Source organism: Pinus tabuliformis, chromosome 3_1, assembly GCF_031772625.1.
Source record: "Pinus tabuliformis cultivar Carrire ecotype Pingquan chromosome 3_1, CPIR1, whole genome shotgun sequence".
Lineage (NCBI taxonomy): Eukaryota > Viridiplantae > Streptophyta > Pinopsida > Pinales > Pinaceae > Pinus > Pinus tabuliformis.
The window spans coordinates 879913278-879936983 of NC_142301.1; the positions used below are offsets into that span (position 1 = coordinate 879913278).

The 23706-nt window shown below is 38.7% G+C and overlaps 1 pseudogene; it reads left to right on the forward strand.

The window, feature by feature from the left end:
* The first annotated feature begins 1325 nt into the window (after positions 1-1325).
* Positions 1326-23706, forward strand: LOC149190406 (uncharacterized; annotated as a pseudogene).

A 23706-nucleotide genomic window follows, 5' to 3' on the forward strand; every position in this document is an offset into this window, starting at 1 on the left:
ATGGGAAAATAAGTGCCTATCGATGGGGGGCAGGGCAATACTAGCGCAATTAACTGTATATTGGGCCCATCTGTTTTACATCCTGGCTAGCATCATCTCTTTACTGAACAGTATGACGACAAACTTCATATGGGGTGGAAGCATAGAAAAATGGAAATATCATCTGTCGAAAATTTCAAGTATTACACTCCCAAAAGAACTTGGTGGATGGGGGATTATGGACCTTTGGAAATTTGGGATGGCTCTGTTATGCAAATCTCTTTGGAGGAGTATTTTTGGAGATAGCTTATGGAGCAGAACTATAAGGAATAAATACATGGGCAATAAAGACTTATCTTACTGGTACAGGGAAGGTACCATAGGATCCTCTTATGGTTCTGCAATTTGGAATAGTTTCCACAAAATTGAACTATTTTTCCTCCAAAATCTATCTTGGAGCTTGCAAAAAGGGAACAAGGTGTATATAGGGTATGATCCTATATTGGGAGCAAAGGATGACTCTTTTATTACACCACAGATAAAAACTGCCCTCCAAAGATCTGGGGTCTTTGTATGGAGTCAAGTCATTGCTGGTTGGCAGGGCCCTTCTCCCATTTGGAAAGAAGCCCATGAGCTGGGCCTTAATGGTTCACTGGCTCATCAATGGCATAGGATACTAATGACCATGAGGAGTATTGGTTTCTGCCACACAAATTTTTGTGATTTTCTCACCTGGAAAGGGAAAAGGGGGAAGAATAACATAAGTGTAAAAGATATCTATTCTTCCTTGACTAGAAGGCATCCACCTCCACCAGATAACATTTTCCCTTATCGGCTATGGAAATCAAGTGCCCCAAGAAAAATTATCATTTTTTCCTGGCTGGTCTACCACAACAAAAATCTCACATGGGAAAATTTGCAGAAGAGGAAATGGATGGGCCCAAGTATATGCCTAATTTGTAAAAGGGGGGGGGGGAAATAATTATCATATGTTTCTAAATTGCAATCTCACTCATCAGCTATGGAAGAACCTATCCTCTTATTTTGGTTTTACCTATATTTCTCATCCTTCTATCAAAGAGGCACTTGAATGGTGGGGTACACAGAAAAGATCATGGAGATCCATACCACAATTGGTCTTTTGGACAATATGGAAATGGAGAAACAAACTCTTGTTCCAAAATAGGCAGAAAGATTTCCAGTCAGTTTTTGAACAGATCATATCTTTGTACAATTCTCTACCACAAAAGACCATACATCATAAAAAAGGAGATGAAATTGTGAAAGACAATCTCAAACAGATGATTTTCCCTAGAGCTTTTTTTGATGGAGCAGCGCAAAACGGAATGTGTGCCTGCAGTGTTTTCATTGCTGTAAATGAGGAACAAAATATTTCTATTCACTGGAATGGTGGGCGAGGAACAAACAACAAAGCAGAAGCCATGGCACTTTCGGGCCTCCTTCACATCAGCACTTTCCTAAGCATTCCGATTCTTCAGATATATGGGGACTCAAAAATCATCATTGATCATGTCATTGGAAAATATCCCATTAAAAACACCCAGCTGGCTGGATGGATGAACAGAATCGACTATTACTGGGAAAGGAAAAAGGACTGGTCTATTCAACATGTTGAGAGGTCACAGAATACTCAAGCAGACAGTCTATCAAAGAAAGGACTTCTAATTCAATCTGGTAAGTGGAAAATGGATATTTCTCTGAGGGATAATACTTACCAGATTGTGGATTTCCTCCTCCCTGGTACGTAACTTGCTTCTTCTGGTTCTCTCTGGCTTGTTGCACTTTGCAAACGAGAGTTTAGGTCTCTCTCCTATCTATTGGGTACTATCTTACTATCGCCATGATTTTGCTATATCTTTGGATATCTTTTGAATTCTGACATACTCCTTTTGCTTTGTCATCTTTTCCCTGGTTCCTTTTTAGCATACTACTGATGTAATAGTTTTTGAGGCTGACTGTTACAGTGCTTATATTTTTGTTACAAGGTTTAGATGTTGGCTTCTGCCAATTATATGTAAAATATGTATTCGATGCCTGTCTTGTTTTTAATATAATATCTGGCTTTTTTTCGTACTGAGAATAATAATAATAATAATAATAATAATAATAATAAAATAAAATAAATAAATAATAAAAAATAAAAATAATAAAAAAACAAAATTTCTAGATATTATTTATAACATTCATTTATATAACTTTATTTGGTAAAATGGTCCATTACTTTTAATAAATTTAAAAAATTATGTTCATGCCACGTGGCTTCCTACCCACCAATTTCTTAGAGATTTGAGATTATTCCAATTCTAATAATTTCCTCCATGATAAATTTTTTATTATTATTTATAATTCCTTTTTTTTCTTAAGTTAAATTTGACCCATAGTTTTTTATACATAATTAATCAGATAAATATGTGCATTAGTAAGACATTTTTCGTTTTGTAATAAAAAAAAAATTGGTTATATCAACCACATTAATATTTTTAAATATTAATATTATTTTTAAATATTAATATGGTTTTACTCGTTTAATAGAATAGTTTAATAAAATTGTAATAAATAGAATAAATTTATATTATTTAAATTGATATGGTTTAGAGTTGATGTAAATTTATACGATACCACTTGATATGACAATTAATTTTTCGTATTGCAAATTTAATATAAAAATGTTAAATTATATAAAATACAATCTTCTTATACTAGATTTTAAACTAATATTATTTTTTTTTATGATGATGATGGTGGTGGTTAACATTCAGTGAGACCAAATTGGTCTATCAGACCTATAATTTCTTAGGTCTTAATTGTTTGGCTTCTCGTCATTCTTGGCGAGATTGGTGTTGTAGCTTTCTTTTTTTTCTCTACGGTCTTCCAACTTCCTTTATCTTGCATCTCCTTCATCTCTTCTGGTTCTTGGGACAATGGTGTCTTAGCTTCGCGATCTGTTGTATACGTCCTTTTGAAGATAGTCGGAGAAGAAGCCTGGTCCGGGAGATCTGCTTTGCTGTTAAATGAATATTTATTTTGTGCAGTATACGAATCCTCATAACTGTTGATGCTTGAGGGGTTGTCGAGTTCACTTTTTTGCTGTTGGGTGGGGCTTTCCCCATGCTTGTCTTGGGAGTTGTTTCTTTCTTGCCCAATTCTTGTGATTCAGAGTTTTCTGGAGAGTGTTCTTCCCTGATGACAATGTAATGTTCTTTTTGTGCTCCTTCCCGCCATGTAGATTTGTGGTGATTCTTTCTAGCATAATTTTTCTGGGAGGCTTTTGGGTAATTTTTCGCTAGATGGACTATCTCAAAGCACGATTGACATCTGAAGAGGACACTTTCATAATCGAGTTTCTGGTTCCACACATAGTCTTTACTTGTTAGGTTTATTTCAGCTGGGAATCCGGCACTAAAGTCCATTTCCACACAGATGCGTGCATAGGTGGTTCTGGCATATCTCTCTATTTCTGGGCACCTGCAGTAAAATTTCCCAATTTCATTTCCAATGGCTTTTAGCGAGGAGAAACTCCAGAGATGCAAGGGTAGGTTTGGCAATCTCACCCAAACTAGTGTTGAGGTTATGATTGTTGTTGAGGGACCGAATGATGGGTTCCATGGCTTCATGAATAGGCCTGAATTTTCCCAAAACCAAGGGCAGAAATCTAGAATACATTGTCTTATTTTATAAATCTATCATGCTTTTGACTAACGTCGATCCAAATTTATATAAATCTATCATGTTTTTTATTCATACGTCAACCCGACAGTCAATTTAGGTGATTAAGATTTCACTGTTCAATTCAAGGTATTTGAATGCCGTTGTGGATCTTATTATTATTTATTTTTCAAAAGCACATAAAATTTAGAGGCCTTACTGAAAAAATATAAAATTTAGAAGCACATGAACCTGATGCTTTAGTTTATTAGAATTTCATTATAAAATTCGAAGGATTTGACTGGAGTTGTGAACCTTGCCATTATTTATTCGTGAAAAGAATATAATATTAAGATAAAAGGACATGGAAAATGTTCCACACCGACTTTTATTTATTAGCGTAGCCAGTGATGTTGGACCGAAGAAAAAGGAAGGAAGACAGTGAGAAAATGTTGTATTGTTCTCCGTTAGTTGCCACCCCAGAAAAATGAGGAAATAATGTGCAAAATGTTCTACGGATGTAGGTACAAACTTCGATCCTTTGCCATCGGATTCTCGGCTCTGTTATTTCCCGACGTGGGTGATGCTGAAGGCGCTGGAGGAGAAGTATTTGGATTTGGTTGATACGAAGCTCGGTGATAAGGACGTGAACACAGAGGATGTTATGAGGATAAGTAAGATTGCCTTATGGTGTGAAATGAATGAATCCATTTTACGATGTAATGGGAGAACCATATTTGGAAAAGGTGAAATGAAGGATGGATCATGGTTAGGTTTTGAATTACGCCTATGTTTCCATGGTCCTACCAACACATATATGTTAGAAATATTTGAAAATTTTTAATTTTTGTGGAGAGGCGGAGGGGCAAAGAGTTATGATTTACGTAAATTTCGCGCAGCTACTTTTGCGCACTTATTTTTGCGCACTGCAAAGCTATTTCACAGACTTGGATTTCACGAATCTGGATTTCTCGAAGCTATTACATAGACTAAAAGATAAACAACATAAGGTTGGAGCAACACAATAATACTTAGTATTGAATTCTAAGACATGAAAATACATTCACATGAGGTTGTCGCTCATTTACCAAGTAAAAACTAAGGTTTATACTGACATTCACAGGGAGTAACATAGTAAAACACAATAACCGTTGTTTTCATGTGCCCACCAAAATTTACTCCACCATTTTCTCCTAGAGACCTCTTTTTTCTCTCTTACCTCTTACTTTCTAACCTCTTACAAAATGACTTTTACATTCATATATAACTCAACATATAATTTTACATTTAATTCATGACAGAGTGAAATTAATATGATGTTGTTGTTGAGTGTGATCAGAATGGCGTAGGTGTTTATGGAGTGTGGGCAATAGTTGCTAAATAAATGCTTTCCCATATCTATTTTCCAAAGTACATTGACTCCTTTAAATTCCTTGCTTCGTTTCAGAATGGTTCACGCCTGGCTTCAGTTCTTCCATCTTCAAACAAAGACGCAACCTACAAAAATATGGCTAACAAGTATGGTTGTTGTCAGGCTGTTTATTGCGGTGGTTGGGATTATTATTTCCAACACTCCCCCTTAATCACAATTGCTGCCATTGAAAATTCCCAAACAGTTTCTGAGATAAACAAAACTTTCACATGCCAATGGCTTTGTGAAGATGTCAGCAAATTGTTCCTGTGACCTGCAGTGCTGCAACACAATTTCATCATTGTTAATCAAATCTCTAATAAAATGACATTTAGCATCAATATGCTTGGTCCTATTATGGAAGACAGAATTCTTTGACAATGCAATTTCTGAGATGTTGTCGCAGAAAATAGTTGTCACGCCCTCTTGGTCATGACGAAGATCCCGCAACATCCTTCTCATCCAAAATTCCTGACACGTTGCTTATGTTGCTGTGACATATTCAGCTTCTGCTGTTGACAGTGACACTATTGGATGCTTCTTCGAGGCCCATGAAATGGCTCCAAAACCCAAATGAAAAACATATCCACACGTTCTCTTTCTGTCATCGACATTACCTGCCCAATCACTGTCAGTGTAACCAACTAGCCTGAAATCACTTGTCGTTGTGTACAAAACGCCATATTGTTTTGTCCCATTGACATACCTCAGAATCCTTTTCGTTGCTTGCCAATGTGTCTCCCTGGGTGTCTCCATGAACCTTGACACCAAACTTACTGCATACATTATATCCGGCCTAGTGGCAGTTAAATACATCACGCTACCTATCATGCTTTTGTATAATGTCGGATTGAAATTGTTGTTGCAATCATCCTTGCTCAAATTCAACCCTATGACAGTTGGAGTTGGTGCGGACTTACTGTTCTGCATTTTAAACCTCTACAAAATTTCTACCACATACTTTGCTTAAGAGATAAAAATGCCATTTTTTGTTTGCCTCAGTTCTATCCCCAAAAAATATCTTAACAATCTCAAGTCAGTCATTTCAAATTCACTTTTCATGACTTGTTTGAAATCAATGATGAGGAAATCATCACTGCCTGTAAAAATAAAATCATCTATATATAAGACAATAATGAGAATCTTACCTTCGCTTTCTTTGATGTAGAGAGTAGGCTCACCGTCACATTTGTTGAAACCATTATCCAACAAGTAGGCATCTATCCTGCTATACCATGCACGCAGTGCTTGCTTCAATCCATAAAGAGCTTTCCTCAACCGATACACTTTGTCTTCTTGGCCTTCAACCTCATAACCAGGCGGTTGCGTGACATACACTTCCTCTTTCAGCACTCCATTCAAGAATGTTGATTTTACGTCCATTTGATACACTCTCCATTTGTGCTGCGCGGAAATCACCACAACTGCGTGCATTGTCTCCATCCATGCGACTGGCGCGAACGTCTCCATGTAATCTCTTCCATGCTGCTGCTTGTATCCTTTGACAACTAGCCTTGCTTTGTGCCTTTCAATCTTTCCCTCAATGTTGCTTTTGGTCTTATAGACCCACTTCACTCCAATGACATGTTTTCCTTTCGGAAGGCTCACTAACTCCCATGTGTCATTCCTTTTTATTGCTTCTATTTCTTCTTCCATTACCGCAACCCATTTTTCTTCTTTGACTGCATCTTCAAAGTGGATTGGGTCATCTACGTGACAAAATAATGCAAATAAGGAATTGAGACTTGCGCCACTATCAACTTCATCTTGCTCACAAATTTCATTTAAATTTATGAACTTTTGTCTTCTTGTGCTTGTTGAAGATGGGCTTGACATGTCACTTGGTGTCACGCTTCACGGTGTGATTGGAGAAGCACTTGCTTGGTTTCATGAAACTGTCCTATTATTTGTTGATGGTGTTACTTGCTTCCTGCTTTGCTGTGCTTGAATAGGAGTAGAGGGAGTCACTATTGAGGAATTAATTGTTGTTGTTAATTCCTCTTTATCTTCATGTGGCATGCATGCTTTGACATTGAGTGTCTTTTCTAAATTTCATCCCATGCTTCCTCTTCTATGAACTGCACATCTCTGCTAATTATGACCTTCTTGGTTGATGGATTGTAGAGCTTGCATGCCTTGGATTCATCACTATATCCAACAAATATACATTTCTCCCCCTTGCTGTCCAACTTCTTCCTTAACTCATTAGGGACATGTGCATACGCCACACATCCAAAAACTCTCATGTGAGTGACATTTTGTTTTCTTCCACTCCATGCCTCTTCGGGAACAATGTTCTAGACGCTTTTGGTTGTACATTTATTCAAGATATATGTTGCACAAGCGACAGCTTCAGCCCAATAGTCATTTGGAAAATTATTTTCCTTCAACATACTCCTTGCCATCTCCATAATGGTCTTATTCTTCCTTTCTATCACACCATTTTGCTGCGATGTATATCTTGTTGTAAATTTCTTTTGAATTCCATGCTCCCTGCAAAATAGAAGGAAATCATTTGAGATATATTCGCCACCTCTGTCAGTCCTAAGGACTTTGATGTAGTATCCACTTTACTTTTCAACAAGAGCCTTGTATTGGCGAAAGCACTCAAACACTTCACTTTTCTGTTATAGGAGAAAGACCCATGTCTTCCTTGTGTAGTTATCTATGAAGGTCAATACATATTTGGAACAATGTTCTGGATGCTTTTGATTGGACATCTATTCAAGATATATGTTGCACAAGCAACAACTTCAACCCAATAGTCATTTGGCAAATGCTTTGCCTTCAACATACTCCTTTCCATCTCCATAATGGTCCTATTCTTCCTTTCTGTCACACCATTTTGCTGCGGTGTATATCTTGTTGTAAATTGCTTGTGAATTCCATGCTCCCTGCAAAATAGAAGGAAATCATTTGAGATATATTCGCCACCTCTGTCAGTCCTAGGGACTTTGATGTAATATCCACTTTGCTTTTCAACAAGAGCCTTGTATTGGTGAAAGCACTCAAACACTTCACTTTTCTGTTTTAGGAGAAAGACCCATGTCTTCCTTGTTTAGTTAACTATGAAGGTCAATACATAGTGACTACCACGAATTGATGGTGTCTGCATTGGTCCACATAAATCTAAGTGGAAAATCTCCAAAGGTGCCTTTGCCCTCACAGAATTTCCTACTAGAAATGTCTCTCTATGTTGCTTTCCCAAGATACATCCTTCACATATGTTGTCTGGTTTTTCTATTAGTGGCAATCCTTTCACCATGTCTTTCCTATGCAGCAAATTTAAACCTCCAAAGTTGAGATGTCCAAATCTCAAGTGCCATAACTAGTTTTCATCTTTTACCTCTACTTGAAAGTTTACTTGTGTGAGAGCTGCCTCTTTTCTTCCATCTTCTTGTGAGTTCATAGATAGTTGTGCTTGTGCATCTTCTTTCTGCAAATCTGATATTATTTTTATGGGAAACATTCTATTTTTTGTCATCTGAACCTTTACAATCAACTGTCTGCTTGGAGGCCTATCCAAAATTGTGCACACATCATTTTTGAAGAAGAAATTGTAGCCTTTCTTCATGAGCTATCCAACGCTCATGGGATTATGTTTCAGACCGGGGACAAAGTAAACATCTGAGATGTATTTCTTCTCCCCCTTCCTTGTTAGGATATTAACTCTTCCTTTTCCCATGACAGAGACTTTGCTATCAGTCCCTAATGTCACTTCAAATTTCACACTTCCATCTAGATCAGAAAACATTTGTATGTTTCCTGACATGTGATTGCTACACCCTGAATCTAGATACCATATATCACTCTGTTTTTCTTGTGCTACATTACAAGCTAAAAACATGCTATCACGGTTCTGATTTTCTCTTGTGAAATTTACACTTGGTTTGTTACTATTGTCATATTGCTTCTTTCTAGATTCATTTGCATAATGACCATGCTTCTTACAGAAATGACATTGAACTTTAGATTTATCATACCTCTAACCTTGTGCTTGATTTTGGCTTGGGCCTTGACTTGGATTTTGATTGTCTCCTCTTCCATTTGAGCTCAAAGGGCTTATTCTTCCACCTCTGTGTGGGCTTCTTCCTCTTCCTCTAGCATATGATCTTCCTCTTCCTCGACCTTGACCAAATGATACTTGTGTCTTGAAGGCATGCTCTAATGAGGAGCTTGCTGCTCTATTCAATCTATGTTCATGAGAAACCAGTGATGCATTAAGCTCATCCACTGAGAACTATGAGAGATCCTTTGTCTCTTCTATGGCCGCAACAATGGCCTTAAACATTGCTAGCAAACTTCTCAAAACTTTCTCAACTATTCTTATTTCCTCAATTGTCTCACCATGAGACCTGATTTGAGTAACCATCCCACTTACATGTGTAAAAAACGAGTCTATATTCTCAGACTCTTTCATACAAAGTGTTTCAAAATCTCTCCTTAACATTTGCAGTTTTGTTGTCTTGACTTTTTCCATGCCTTGGTAGGCTATCTAGAGGGTGTCCCATGCTTTCTTGGACTTCGTTGTTGTTGCAACCCTTGGGAAAATACTTTCATGACCTGCTTGAAAAATATAAAACAGGGCTTTTGAATCCTTCTTCTTGTTGTCCCTTAACAAATCTTTTTCTTGTTGGGATAAGGCATTGTATGCTATTGCATCTGCTTGTTCTTGAAAACCATTCTCCACCAAATCCCAAATGTCTTGAGAAGAAAATAGGGCCTTCATTGTAATAGCCCAATAAACATAATTTTTTCCATTAAATTGATGTATTTGAGTATTAGTCAAGCTTGTGCTTGATGTTGCCATTTGTAAGCGTAAAAAAAAAATTCTACCTGCTGGTAAATTTTCTAAAAAACAATATGCGCTCAAAACAATTTTCACTATTAGTAAAAACATTTGTTTTTACACTAACAGAGTTTAACCCACTCTCATACCATGTTAGAAATATTTGAAAAAAATTAATTTTCGCGGAGGGGCAAAGAGTTATGATTTTTGTGAAGCTACTTCCGCATAGCTAGCTTCGTGCACTGCGGAGCTGATTTCATGCAACTACCTTCGCGCACCGCGAAGCTATTTCACAGCCTTGGATTTCACGAACCTGGATTTCGTGGAGCTATTACACAGACTCAAAGATAAACAACATAAGGTTGGAGCAACACAATAAAACTTAGTATTGAATTCTAAAACATGAAAATACATTCACATGATGTTGCGGCTCATTCACCAAGTAAAAACTAAGGTTTATATTAACCTACATTCACGCGGAGTAACACAGTAAAACACAGTAACTGTTGTTTTCACACGCCCACCAAAATTTGCTCCACCATTTTCTCTTTTTATCTCTTACCTCTTACTCTCTAACCTCTTACAAAATGACTTTTACATTCATATATAACTCAACATACAATTTTACATTTAATTCATGATAGAGCGAAATTAATATGATGTTGTTGTTGAGTGTAATCAAAATCGCGCAGGTGTTTCTGGAGTGTGGGCAATATTTGCTGAATAAATGCTTGCCCATATCTATTTACCAAAGTACATTGACTCCTTTAAATTCCTCGTTGCGTTTTAGAACGGTTCACGCATGGATTCAGTCCTTCCATCTTCAAAGAGAGATGTAACTTGCAAAAATACGTCTGACAAGTATGGTTGTTGTCAGGCAGTTTATTGCAGTGGTTGGGATCATTATTTCCAACAATATATGAAATAAAATGTGTAATCACCGTTTTGATATAAGTAGGAGAAGAAGACACTGAAGGAACTCTTAACTGAGGATCAACCTATGTATGGGAAGACGACGACAAAGACTTAGTAATGGTGAGCTCATGGATGGAATTTTCCCTACATTTCCTGCATAAGTGGCAGTTTCACACTAAATTTTTAGGTGAATTTATAGGGAACCATTATTGGTGTTAAGGGAGTCATAGGTGAAGGCTGGAGCTCCCACGACATGAGTTGTGGAAGGAACTTTGTTGCAGGAAATATTGTTTGAGGTCGATTTTGTCCTCGAAATAGGCACGAGTTATACCACCCAAAACAACATCATCGCACTAGACTCTTGGACTCCCTCATCCATTGTCTCCACTGACCTTCTTGCCCCTCCACTTTCCCACATGCTTGATTGTCTATCCTAAAGAATTTGGAAATTGTAATTCCTACTTGTCTCAATTGTGATTCATTCTATTTACAGGAGTTTGTTCATATTCCTTGGGGTTGTTATATTTATATTTTTCCTAGATTTTTGTGTGGTTGAGATATTCTCTCAACCAAGGAATGCATTGAGGGTGGCCTGTGCGAGATCTATATCCACTGAAGCATATAGTGACAAAACCACCATTTCCGTCAGCACGCATTTTCACTCAAATTGTCTAATTAATGTTGATATTAAATGCACCAGTAGGAATTGTATTTCCTTGCATTTCATTACAGTAAATTCGACCTCAAAGATGTGATTTTCTTAGTAAAAATAGATGGATTTGTTCTACTTAATAGCAACTTCAACAGTGGGAAAAATCTGCTTTTGTTCAAGGAGTATTTAATCAATGTGACTTCTGGTAGGTTGTCATTGTGGTTTTCTCCCCTTAATAATTTGATTTCTTTTGTGAATGCACTTGAGGTTGTTTCTGCCCCAGATGAATTGAATTCTGACAAGGCTTTCGACCTTAACACCATTAAAGAATTTAATGGGATCTCTTATTATGCATTAGAAACTGCATACAGGGACAAAATGGGTGGACCCATTATTCATTCTGTGAATGATACGTTGGGGAGAACACGGGAGAGATGACAGATACTTGTCTGTGAGATTTGTTGTTCGAATACATTGGATGTAGAATCCAACCCGTAGGGTCTGATGGCTTACATTTTGTTTCATCTAAGTGTCTGTGAGGCATGGATATGACAACACTTCCATGCTCACTTATAGAAAAAGAGTATGTAGCAAGTTCATTTTCAACTACGGTTGGGAATTCGACCCTTTAGTTCGATTCGATTAGAGCTCGAGTCCACCGAAATGGACAATTTTTAAGAATTTTGTTAATGGAAGCAAATTGTTCCAAGGTTGGCTCATCACCGGGACATTGGAGTTGTTGAACAAAGTTCGTGTGCCTAAGTCTGGTGAGAAGGAACTGTTGCGCGTGTGGCCAGGTGTGAGTCACTAATATATGCATTCATTCAATGGGGGTTTTTTTTGAGTTGTGTCATCACTCGACTATAGAAACTTCTGCTACCATCCCAATGAATTTAATTTTCTGGTTTTGCAGCCATTCATTTTTCAAGTTGTTGCAGTGTCTAAGTTTGCGATGCAATTTTGTGTATTAGTATGTCGTTTCATGATATTTTTGGTTGTTATTAAAGTGACATTGGTTTGACCAACTATTGTCACAATTATGAGTGTGTGCTAGAACTGGTCATTCCAACAATACACAAATTTGCAGGATACGATAAAGACATGACACTGAAGATGGCAACAAAAGAGCTACAACAGAGATTAAAGGATGATGGACAACTTAAGTTAAAGTTTGTGTAAGTTTGTGGAATAGAATCATGATGATGGTGTATTATGTGTCACATACATTTATTAGTAAGCAATTCTATGATGTTTTGTAGTGGTCTTTGGAAAGTATGTACCTAGTAACTCCATGAGTTGGAGTGTGTAATGTAAGCCTGATGAGGCATGTGTAACTCCATAAAGTTCGTGGTAATCTTAAAACCACTTTGTAATTGTAGGTTTTGCGTCAGCCATAAACCACTTTGTAAGTGCAGGTTTTTGGTAAGCCAGAAACCACTTGTAGGTTTTTGATAAGTAGGAAACCACTTTGCAGTGTCGGTTTGTGGTAAGCCAAAAACCACGTGTGAGAGTAAAGTGGACAAGGATTCCTGTAGGCATGATTTAGGGTCAGCAGACAAAACCCTTGTGTTGATGGTGTTGGACCCGCCAACATGTCAGGGGATCTCCCCAGTAAGAAGTCTCAATTAGACCTCAAACTGTTTAGTGTAGGAGTCCCAGCAGTGGGTCGGATGGTATCACCTTGACCGTAGTTTCGCCCAGAGGCAAGTAAGATGTCCCTGTTGGTAGCAAGGGTGTGACATATGTAGTAAGTCAAGGAAGGTGCATGAGTAGTTCTAACTCACGAAGGGTGAGGTGAGTGCAGCCTTTGGAAACATGTGAAAGCACGGAGTTAAGAAGGGAACACATGAGAAAAGATGCATCACAACATGGAAGGCAAGCAAGCTAGCAATCCAAAGTGATGTTTAAACCAACAACACATTTAAGTAAGATTCATATATACATATACAAAAAATAGCTACACATGCATGCATAAGCAAACAGATACATATATCATTTAGAGTAAAAAAGATAGCTGAAATCAATACGACATATGCATGAAACGTGTTGGCTCTATTATATTAAGAAGTGTAAGTTCCAGTGATACAATACAACCATGACCAACCACTAGTTTCGATAGCGGAATGTTACAGTCATTATTCCCTACTCCTCCGAAGAGATATACTAGCTCTGCACAATGGAGAAGCCAAGGCTCGTTACGATATTGTCCAAGCTCTCTCTAAGATACTCCTATCGGAAGCTTGGCTGACCAAAAGCCTGTACAATGAGTTATGAGGGACCGTATATAGAAAAGGGTGGGGTGGCCCTTGACATTCCCCTTTGTGATAGTTCATCTATCCTCATGACTCTCCATCTACTCTATGATTGTTACATCCAACTATCGACACTTGTACTTACACTTAACAAGACATTACATACAATCTACACATGTATCCATGTGAGACAAAATAGGCTTGAGCAAGCCATGTAAGACATCACTATGACTCGGACAACTGTAGGAAGACTAGCTCTTTGACATATTCATGGTGGTCGACAATAGCGAACTGATGCCAAGCTTGGTAGTCTGCAATGCTGTCGTGTACTCTAAGGTGACATCTTTCTGGAAATGAACTCTTGCCTCCATAACAACCGGGTACACTGCTTGAGCTCCTTGATCCAACTCATCTGATAACATGCAGATCATTGTCTTGAGTGCAGCCAAACCAACAACATACAAATGCATGGTGTTTGCACTGATCACCAAGTCTGGGCTGGTGGCTATGCACATCAACTCATCAAAGTACGAGTCAAGCTCCAGTCAGACCTATGCCTTTGTCTTTGCTTGGGTGAGTGTCACAATAGATGGTACCGCCTGTGCGCACACAACAACATCCATACTCCTAAATACCCGTGCATGGGAAGCCTGTAGACTAGTGATGAGTTGTGGGAGATCTTCATAGTTCTGAATCTGACTCTGAATGCATGCCTTCAGCTTGATCGCTCTGGGCTTCATCATCTTGGGCAAGTGTAATGGGGCTCCCTTCTATCTCATTGTCCATGTTTGCATGTCATCAACAATAGCATGCAAGTTTGACAAGATATGTGCTCTCCCACGGGGGCTTCATTGCGGGAGCAATACCATACCACATGCGTTCATATCGGGGGATATATAACGAGGAAAAAACTGACATAATATATTGAGCACATATTAGGGGGTAAAGGGATTTTATATTGGCGAGTATAAAAAATGGAGCTCAAAGTTAATGAAAAAATATAAAGGGGTATAAAAAATGGATACCTACAATATCTAGTGAAGACAGGGGTTTTTTAAATTTGGAAGATGTATTGGGTTCATATAGGTAGGGGGTTAAATAATGTGATTTTTAGAGGTATTTTCCAATATGTTGTCAAATTTGAAGTATTGTTTAGTATGCCATGAACACACGTGATATGCCATAGGTTCTTTGAGTGAAGCCCTCGTGTGCTCTCCTAGCACATCGCTGCTGTGAACTGTTGAGATGGGCAACTGCCTTATGCATGGTACCAAACTTGGAATACAATGCTTGCATGACTGTGTCAAGGGACAATACTTCATCTAGTATTTCATTCTTCAACTCTGCTCGGGTGGATGTTGTAACTAGTTCTCATCCCTTCTTGGCCATTTGTAACTCCTTAGCGATTCTCTCATTCTCTGCTATCAGGAAGTGAACACTCGAACTAGTGGCTTCAGCATATGCTCTAGTAGCATCATCCAATGTTGTTGGATTCTTGGGTACGTCAGATACGATCACTCATTCCTCAAACTGCGAAGGAGATGTGTGATCATCCAGAGTCGACACTCAGCGAGATTGCACAAATCTATGTTGGGACTCATCAAATGAGGTGTTGTACATCTCTCCCTCCAGATTGTCTCTAAGGATTTCAGTGTCTCTTTGGTCTCTTTGGACTTACTCTACTTCTGGATCCGATGAAGAAGCTAGTGGGTCGACCTTTTGGTGGTGAGGCATGAGGTCGATATCTTTCTCTAACCTTGTTTCTCCATATCCGTATCCATTTTCCCAAGTGCTTGTTCAATCTCTTGAGAAAAGTCCTACTCCTGCGATTGCTCACCCTGTCTTCTTGGTCCCAACTATTTGGATGAGTCGACTACCTGTACGGGTGTAGTTTCATCTGTCTGTACATGTTGCACCCCCTATTGTACCTGTTCTTGCTGGGCTTCCTTCTCCTGTCTGCGCAGCTCTTATTCCTTTGGGAGTTTCTCCTTAAACTCACGCAACTCCTTCTATGTTTCCTCCATTCTCCATTTTTCTCTCTACATTTGCGCATTCCCCTTATCACGTTGTTGCCTCATCGCCTCTATTGCCAAAGATGATTTCTTCACAAGTGGATCTGCTTGCAACTTGCAACTTTGCTCCTCCTCCATGTTGTCGACAATCTTCCTCTTGCCTTTGTCGCGCGCTAGTATGTTTACCTCTGTTGCTGTTGCTACTAGTGCTCTCTTGGTTACTGCTTCACGCTGCTTCACTAAACATTCCATGGTGATGCTGACCGATTCATTGGGACCCATGGGTCTTCCTCCACTGAATGACATGCCCGTGGATCCACTGAAATTGTACTCTCATGCAGTGATCTTTTACAAAAAAATGAGGGTCATACGGACTATAACTTCAGGCGTCGAAAGGATATTTCTTGATCACCTCTGCTTCGACATCCGCATGCTTGAAATTTCATTTCTTGTATAACCCGATCCGCAACGGAAGAGCGGGCCAAGGTGCCTTGTTCTTCTGGTGTAGCCTAGCTGAGAGTCTTGCCAAGATGTGGTATGATACTTCTTGCATGACGAGCTTGTCCAAGGAAAAATTTGGTAGAACATGTGGAGGCTTCTCCACGTTGAACATCTGTATGAAGGTGTCAGACAGTGAGGCATACCAATCCGCTATGTCGATCAGTGCCTCCATTGCTGCCTTTGACATGCAAGGTGGATTTTGTTCAAATATCATCTTATACACCGGGGTGAAAAAATGATCGGACAGTTGTGTGATAACTCCTATGAAGGTGCATTCGGAAAACATTTTACAATAAGTGTTCACAAAGGCCTCCACTAATGTCCATGCCCACTTCAAGCTCGGGAACTCCTAACGGGCACATATTGCATCCAAGATGTAAGAGGACATGTAGATTTTTGCCCGCTAACCTTTGGGGGGTTGTCAAGCTCTTGTTACCTGTTCCATCAGCCTATGAGCCAACATGTTGGACCAATTGCATGCTTTACCTTCACTTGCCAGTTGGTCCAATGCGATCAGCCAAATCTGTGGGAAGGTCTCCGTGCTCTCTTGGCCATACAAGAAACATGAAAAGATGATCAAGTATTGATATGCCTTCTGTAGTATCTCTCTCTTGTAAACCTAGTTGGATGTCATCCTGAATTTCGCTGGCTCCTTCACTTGTTCTTCAAGATGTCTCTGGAGTTGGCATTACTGCTGGGTATGCTGAAGGGTGTCTTCCATGGTGACCACTGACTTCGATGTACGATACATCTGTTCATAACCCTGTGCGCTGAATGTAGCAATCTCCACCCCGTTGACACTGCTCAATGTCATTGTCTCGGGATCAGTGTGCAAGACGATCCAATGTATCATGTACGTCCATGGGAACATGGGATACTTGCATGCAATCCGGTACAGTTTGGACTAGTGGATGTTCACATAGACTTGGCGGTCTTCGAGGTATCCCAATCTGTGCTTGCAAATGCATCATTTACCTCTTGCCATTTTAACTTGATGTCCTTTTCTACAATCAGCTTGGTGTCTTCATAGATCAGCAAACTTATAGACACTCGCTCAACTGCTACTCCAGTTGTGCTGCTGTTGGTGTCCTTTGATCATGCTCTCTTGGAGGCCATTGATCTTGAACTGCTGAGGGGAAGATGAACACCTACTAGATCTGGAGACATGGCAACATGCATGGAAATAATTATGTTAGCTAAAACCAATGTAAACTTGAGGAACGACATGCAACATACCTGGGAATTGACTGGCAAGGGTTGTGCAATTTTTTCTGGGAGGCCGGGAGACTGGCTGCCAGAACTATGCTAAAGGTAGCCCAGACTACTAGGAGGCCTGGTGGCTATTGGAATTGCACAATTCACAATCCACACTCGCCTGTTGGCTGCTGAGATTGTGCAATGCACAATTCCATCTGGCAAGGGTTGCAGGCCCAGTGACTGCATTGTGCAATTTTCTGGGCCAACAGTCACTACCTCTAAGAATTGCACAATGAAAAACTAGAGGAGAGTCACTGGGTAGAAATGCGCATTTTCTAGGAGGAAGGCAAAGCCTTCCCTCTCAGGATTATGCAATGTTGTCTTGGTGAGGCAAAGTCCGGGCCAAGGTTCCCTAGACCCGCCGACCGGCAACTAAAAGGAAATGTGATTGTGAATGCATGACAATACTGAGTGTAAGTAGGAGTGAATGATCATGCATGCAAACAGTGAATGCAAGATTCAAAAAACAGAACAACATGCATGTGTGTGAAGTGAGTCACTGAATCAGCGATCATTTGTGCCAAAAAGTGTCATGCATGCGACAACAGTGAGATGCTAAAAAAAATGAAATGGTGCTAGTACAAGCTAATATGCATAGAAATAACAGCAAGTGTTCACAAAAATCAAGCAGACAACACTCACACAAGCCAAAACACAAAAAGCGATAGAAATGCAGGAAAAGACAAGTTAAGAGGACAAACCCGTAAATAGTTGAGCTTGATGTGTGGAAGACTCCTAGATGTGCTCTGGGATGTCATAGCTCCAAGATCGATGTGAATAAGTGAGCTCTGAAGTGTCAAATAAATGAGTTTGATGCTCATGATGCGCATGCCAAAAATATAGGAAACAACAACACTTGGAGGTAAGATTCTAAAACAATATTTTCATGTAACCTCCAGCTACTAAAAACAATTCCTTAAAGTCTAGGGATGCTTTTTTCATGTTGCTTTTTGTTATTTCGAGAAAAAGCAAACCATGCATGCAAGTTAAGTTTTCTCGGTCCCGAGTGGAACCGGTCCACCCGATGGAACATGCAATAGTCTGCCTGACTGAGGGTAACTTTGAGTATTTTTTGGGAGGAAGATGGGTTGGCTGCCCAGAGGGATTGTACAATTTCTAGGCTAAGAAGCTGATTGTTGCCCATGATTGCGCAATTTATGGGTTGAGCAATCCTGTTGGGTCAGATTGCGCAGTTTCTTCAGGGAAGGTTAACTGACAGGATTGCGCAATTCCTGAGTTCAACAAGTTGTTAATCAAGATTGTGCAATTTCTATAGGGTAGGTTGCTTCCCCTCCAGAATTACGCAATTCCTTGAGGGAGCTGCTCAGTCTGTAGCTGGACCAAGTCTGGGGAAGCAGCCTGTGAGGGGAATGCAACAAGCTATCATGCACAGGTTGTCATGTTGCTAGAAAACCAATGAAATGTGTGTACTTGACAGTGCTAAGGCAAAATTTTGGAGGGTGGTTGTAGCTACTACAACACCTTAGCATGGTAAAGGGTGAGCCGAGAAAACCCTCGGCCTGGTTGAGTTGAGCCTTCGTGGTTGAATTGAGTGCCTTGGTGGCAAAGTTGAGCCTTCGTGGTTGTGTTGAGCCTTCATGGATGAATTAAGTGCCTTGGTGGCAGAGTTGAGCCTTCGTGGCTATGTTGAGCCTTCGTGGTTGAGTTGAGCATTGGTGGCTGAGATCCCTTGTTGGCATGGTTGAGGCTAATCCGATAAAACCCAGGGCATGGTTATGGGTAATCCGATAAAACCCATGATGATGATGGAGGGGAATTTGCAAATACAGGTACATGTATGCAATTATAATGGTTGCCAAGACCTTGTATGAAAAGGGCATCCTAATAGACTAGTGGTTGCATTGGTTGGCACCCATGCATTTTGGTGGATGGTTGCTCCTATATATGGACATCGACATATTCTTTTGTTATGTTTTACCACAACTAGACTTTGCACATTGAGATCAAGACAAGTAGTCATTAAGGGGGTGACTTGGAAATTGTAATTCCTACTTGTCTCAGTCGTGATTCACTCTATCTATAGGAGTTTGTTCCTATTCCATAAGGTTGTTATATCTAGATGCTTCCAAGATTGATGTATGGATGAGATATTCTTTCAACCAAGTGATTGTGTGTCCAAGTTATTTTATCTATCTTGAGACAACACTTCATGTATATATGTAATTGTATTTGATCAATGAATTAAGTGTGTATTATCAGAATTTATGTAAAGATGCAATTAGAAATTCTACAGAATTATAGGGCAACAAGGAAACCAACTTCATCTTCTAGAAATCTCTAAGACCTTCTCGAGGACAAATACAATTTTTGAAATAAATTGTCGAAATTATTCTCTTGCATCAATAGCTACCACTGTATCCTCGTAGGCCACCCCCTTTAGCAATAGTAATACCATTTTCCTTACCGAGAAGGAATTCCTTACATAATTATCTATTAGATCCTACCAAGCATGACAATTTTTAGTAAAATGGATGTTCACCCTACAAGATTCTATCCTCATGGCCTAAGATAAGGCATCCCTCTATGTCACCCATGACTATTGCATTAATGGTACACTATTAAAGAGAAACAAACTTTGAATGGATCATTCTTTGTGTTGAGTTTCATGGATAGTATAGGAGAGTTTTTTGATCAAGTTTTGTAATTTTTCATCATACTCCTGAGAACTTTCTCCAACCATTTTCTTAATCTCCTTTAGCTTAGTGATTTTTTTTTGTTCAATGTTTAGCATTTATAACTTAACTATAAATACCATATTTAATTCATCGAAGGCCTTAACTACATGCTAGGGATAAATCTATATGAACTTCATGCACCATTAAAGAAGCTTCCCCCACAATGTGGTTAGGAACTTTATCAACTTAGAAACTAGCACTACAATCCTTTTCACCCTCCAGATGAATCCACATAAGAACCAATGTGGTTTTTCATCACCATCATAAAGTTCTTGGAACTACTATAACCATATCATTGGTTGGATTGTTCACCATGATAAAACCTTAGGGACATGTTTGAATAATTACACCTACTCCCCCACTTGAACTAAAATTCAAACATAACATATTCCACTTCTACTTGTATTCCCACCTTCATTTTTTTTTCACTACTACTATATCCCAAACTACTAAGAAAAGGTGCTTTCAAGTCAAGAGTAGAATAAAAGGTTGGGATTACCTCTATGCTTTTAAATTTCATAGGGTGGTTGGTTTGGATTGGATCTACTTTTCTTAGGCTATATCATGTCTATTACTTGACCTTCCTCTAGCTCAAACAATTAGAACACATTACCAAGTGTTTCTTCCTCTTCTTTCTTTGTGATGATATCTCTCTCCATAGGCTAATCAATACCTTACAAACTGAGGCTTCCTTTTAGACAATCATGATCCATCTAACTAAATGTGCTCACCTCCTTGTGCCATCACTTCTTTTTTCTCTTCCAAATTTCTAGACATATTATCCCCACCTATTCTTCTCTCCAAGCTCTTTCCAATTATTAAATCCCCCTATTTGAACAAATCTTTGGTATTCTCTTGACACCTTTGAAACCTTTTGAACTCTTTTACTTGTGCCTCTATGTTTCCATCCTCACTAATACTCATTTTCATTACCATAGTATTGTGATGAATCCCCTTTGTTCTATTCATCCACCACTTCTTAATTATTGCATTTTGATTAAAATCCTACTTTCCCCTATTTAATGCTTGTGTTTCCTCCATTGCACCGTATTCCATTTGTTATTCAATATAAGTCAATCCATTCTAGGTCACCTCCAAGCAATGGTTCTTACAATTCCATGGTTGTAGAACTAAAAGACACGTAATCCTCTTCCACCACAAAATTATTTATCCATGTCACAATCTCCTTAACCAACCTTTTATGAGCTCCTTTCTTGAACTACTCCTCTTCTCTTGATTTTAAAGAACTAGTTCAACTCTACTACAATCTCAATATTCTAACTCTATATGGTAATTAACCCAAATATATTTTGCTCCTGAGACTTTCTGATCAAACTACTACAACAAAACAAAATTATGGGCATTCCATTAGATCTCTTTTCTTATGTTCCAAGCCTCTGCCATGGGTGACAAATCAATATCATCAAGTTCCATGTCCTCTAGGGCATCTTGCTCAGCTACGTTTTCCACTTATGTTATGATTGCTTCATTAGGCGAGGGTTTTTTCCTTATTTTCCATATTATATAGGAGACATAGGGTACAACTATATTTTACATATTAATCAATGTTATGCGAATGCTAAGTTATGTACCTTTCAAAACCCTAATTTGTAGACTATCTTGATTGTTGATCTTTGTCGTGATATATCTCTAAAACTTGTGCCCTTCTAAATTTGAAATTCCCTTATTTTCCCCTTCATCAATCTTGTGAATGTTGATTTGATGTCAATTTTATATTGGTTAACTTATTTGTAATTGGCATATAATGAAAAAACTACTACAAAAATGACCTTTAGGGGCGGTTTATGCTTGCGAAAGTCTTGTCAAAATCGTCTCTAAAAGTTTTTTAGGGATTTAGTGGCGGTTTTTGAAAACTCCTTGGAAAGTCATGAAAATTGAATCGTTCTTTGGGGGGAGCACTAGATACATCTAATATAAGAAAAATTTTGATGGTTATTTTGCAACATCTCACCACCACTTACAAGATCAAATCAATAAACATCAGTTGTCACTAGATTCATCCAATTTTAAAAATCTAACATAATCATTTTGCACCATTTACAGGATCAAACACACAACTATATAAGCTGCATACATGAAATGACAATGCTCAAATAATCAAGAACTTTTAACTTTCCCTTATTATAATGTATTTATGCATTAGTTTTATCATGCCAAACAATAATTTTGTTAAATATCAATAATGCTAACAAACTGTTTTCCAAACAATAATAAACACAAGCAATAACATACTAAGCCAGTATAGATTCACCACTTGACCTTCCATATAGGCCAACAATGACAATTGTATTCTTGTAATGGCCAAAAGATACAAGAAATTGCAATCCCTCATGCAAGCGCAATTGAGGGAAAGACCACAGATAAAATATCTTGGGAGGAATCTTGCATAATGTATGTCGAATGCTCATATTTGATTATTATTACATTTGATGTTGATATTTGGTTGTTATCACATTTGATGTTTGAGATTACCTTGAACAAACAACACAATTATACAACGATATTAATTTTAAAAAATAAGTCTTGAATTATCACCTTTATTTAAGATGAAAGATTCTTGTATTTTAAGGCTTTTTTTTGGTTGGGTTGTTTTCTTTTTTTTCTTGTATGAAAGGTGATAATACGAATTTTTCACCGCCCAATTATAGGACTTCCCCTATGCTCTCTCGATCCAAATCAAATTTCATCATCTTCCCCAGAGACTACTAGTGAATAATCCTTATTGCTCTATGTATCGTCCAACGAGGACTTCGGTTGTTTTGCCTGTGGAACAGATTAGGGTTTCCAAGTTGAACTTCGACTATTTTTCCTTTGGCATAGAGTAGGGTTTCCAAGTTGGAATTCGATTGTTTTTCCTGTGGCACATAGTAGTATTTCCAGGTTGGACTTCAAATGTTTTGTCTATGGCACAAAGTATGGTTTCCAGGTTTACAACTATGATTCATTCAGAGAAACCTCTAGAAGGCACTTTAACAATGGTGGTATTTTTATTGTGGAGATGTTATTCTAATGTAATATTTTGGCCCTCATGGGTAGGGTTTCGAATCCCCAATACCCACCCAATAAGGTCATGATCTGGGATGATCATTAAAGCCACTGTATTTGGAATTATCCTTCAGGTCCACAGTTCGAGTCGTGAAGCTAAGATGGGATCAGATTGTGGTGGTGTTGGAGCACAAGATTTTTGTGTACAATTTCATGGATTTGAAGTTGGTGCATCATACTGAGACGATGGAAAACCCTAAGGGTTTGTGTGTTGTATATCATGCTCCCAATAGCTTCATGTTGGTCTTCTCAAGCTTTCACTGTGAGCATATGAGAGTCAAGCACTATGGCCTCAAGAGGACTAGATTTGTAACTAGCCATGACTGTTGCATCGCCTGCTTTGCACTCACCCTTTATGGTAGCCTCCTTGCGACTACTAGTACAAAGGGGACTCTTATAATAATCTTCAACACCCTAAACGCCACTCGATTGCATGAGATATGGCTTGCATCTCTACCTATTCTGTTTGAAACATTTATGTTGGCCGTTAAAATCCCCATCAATCCTTAG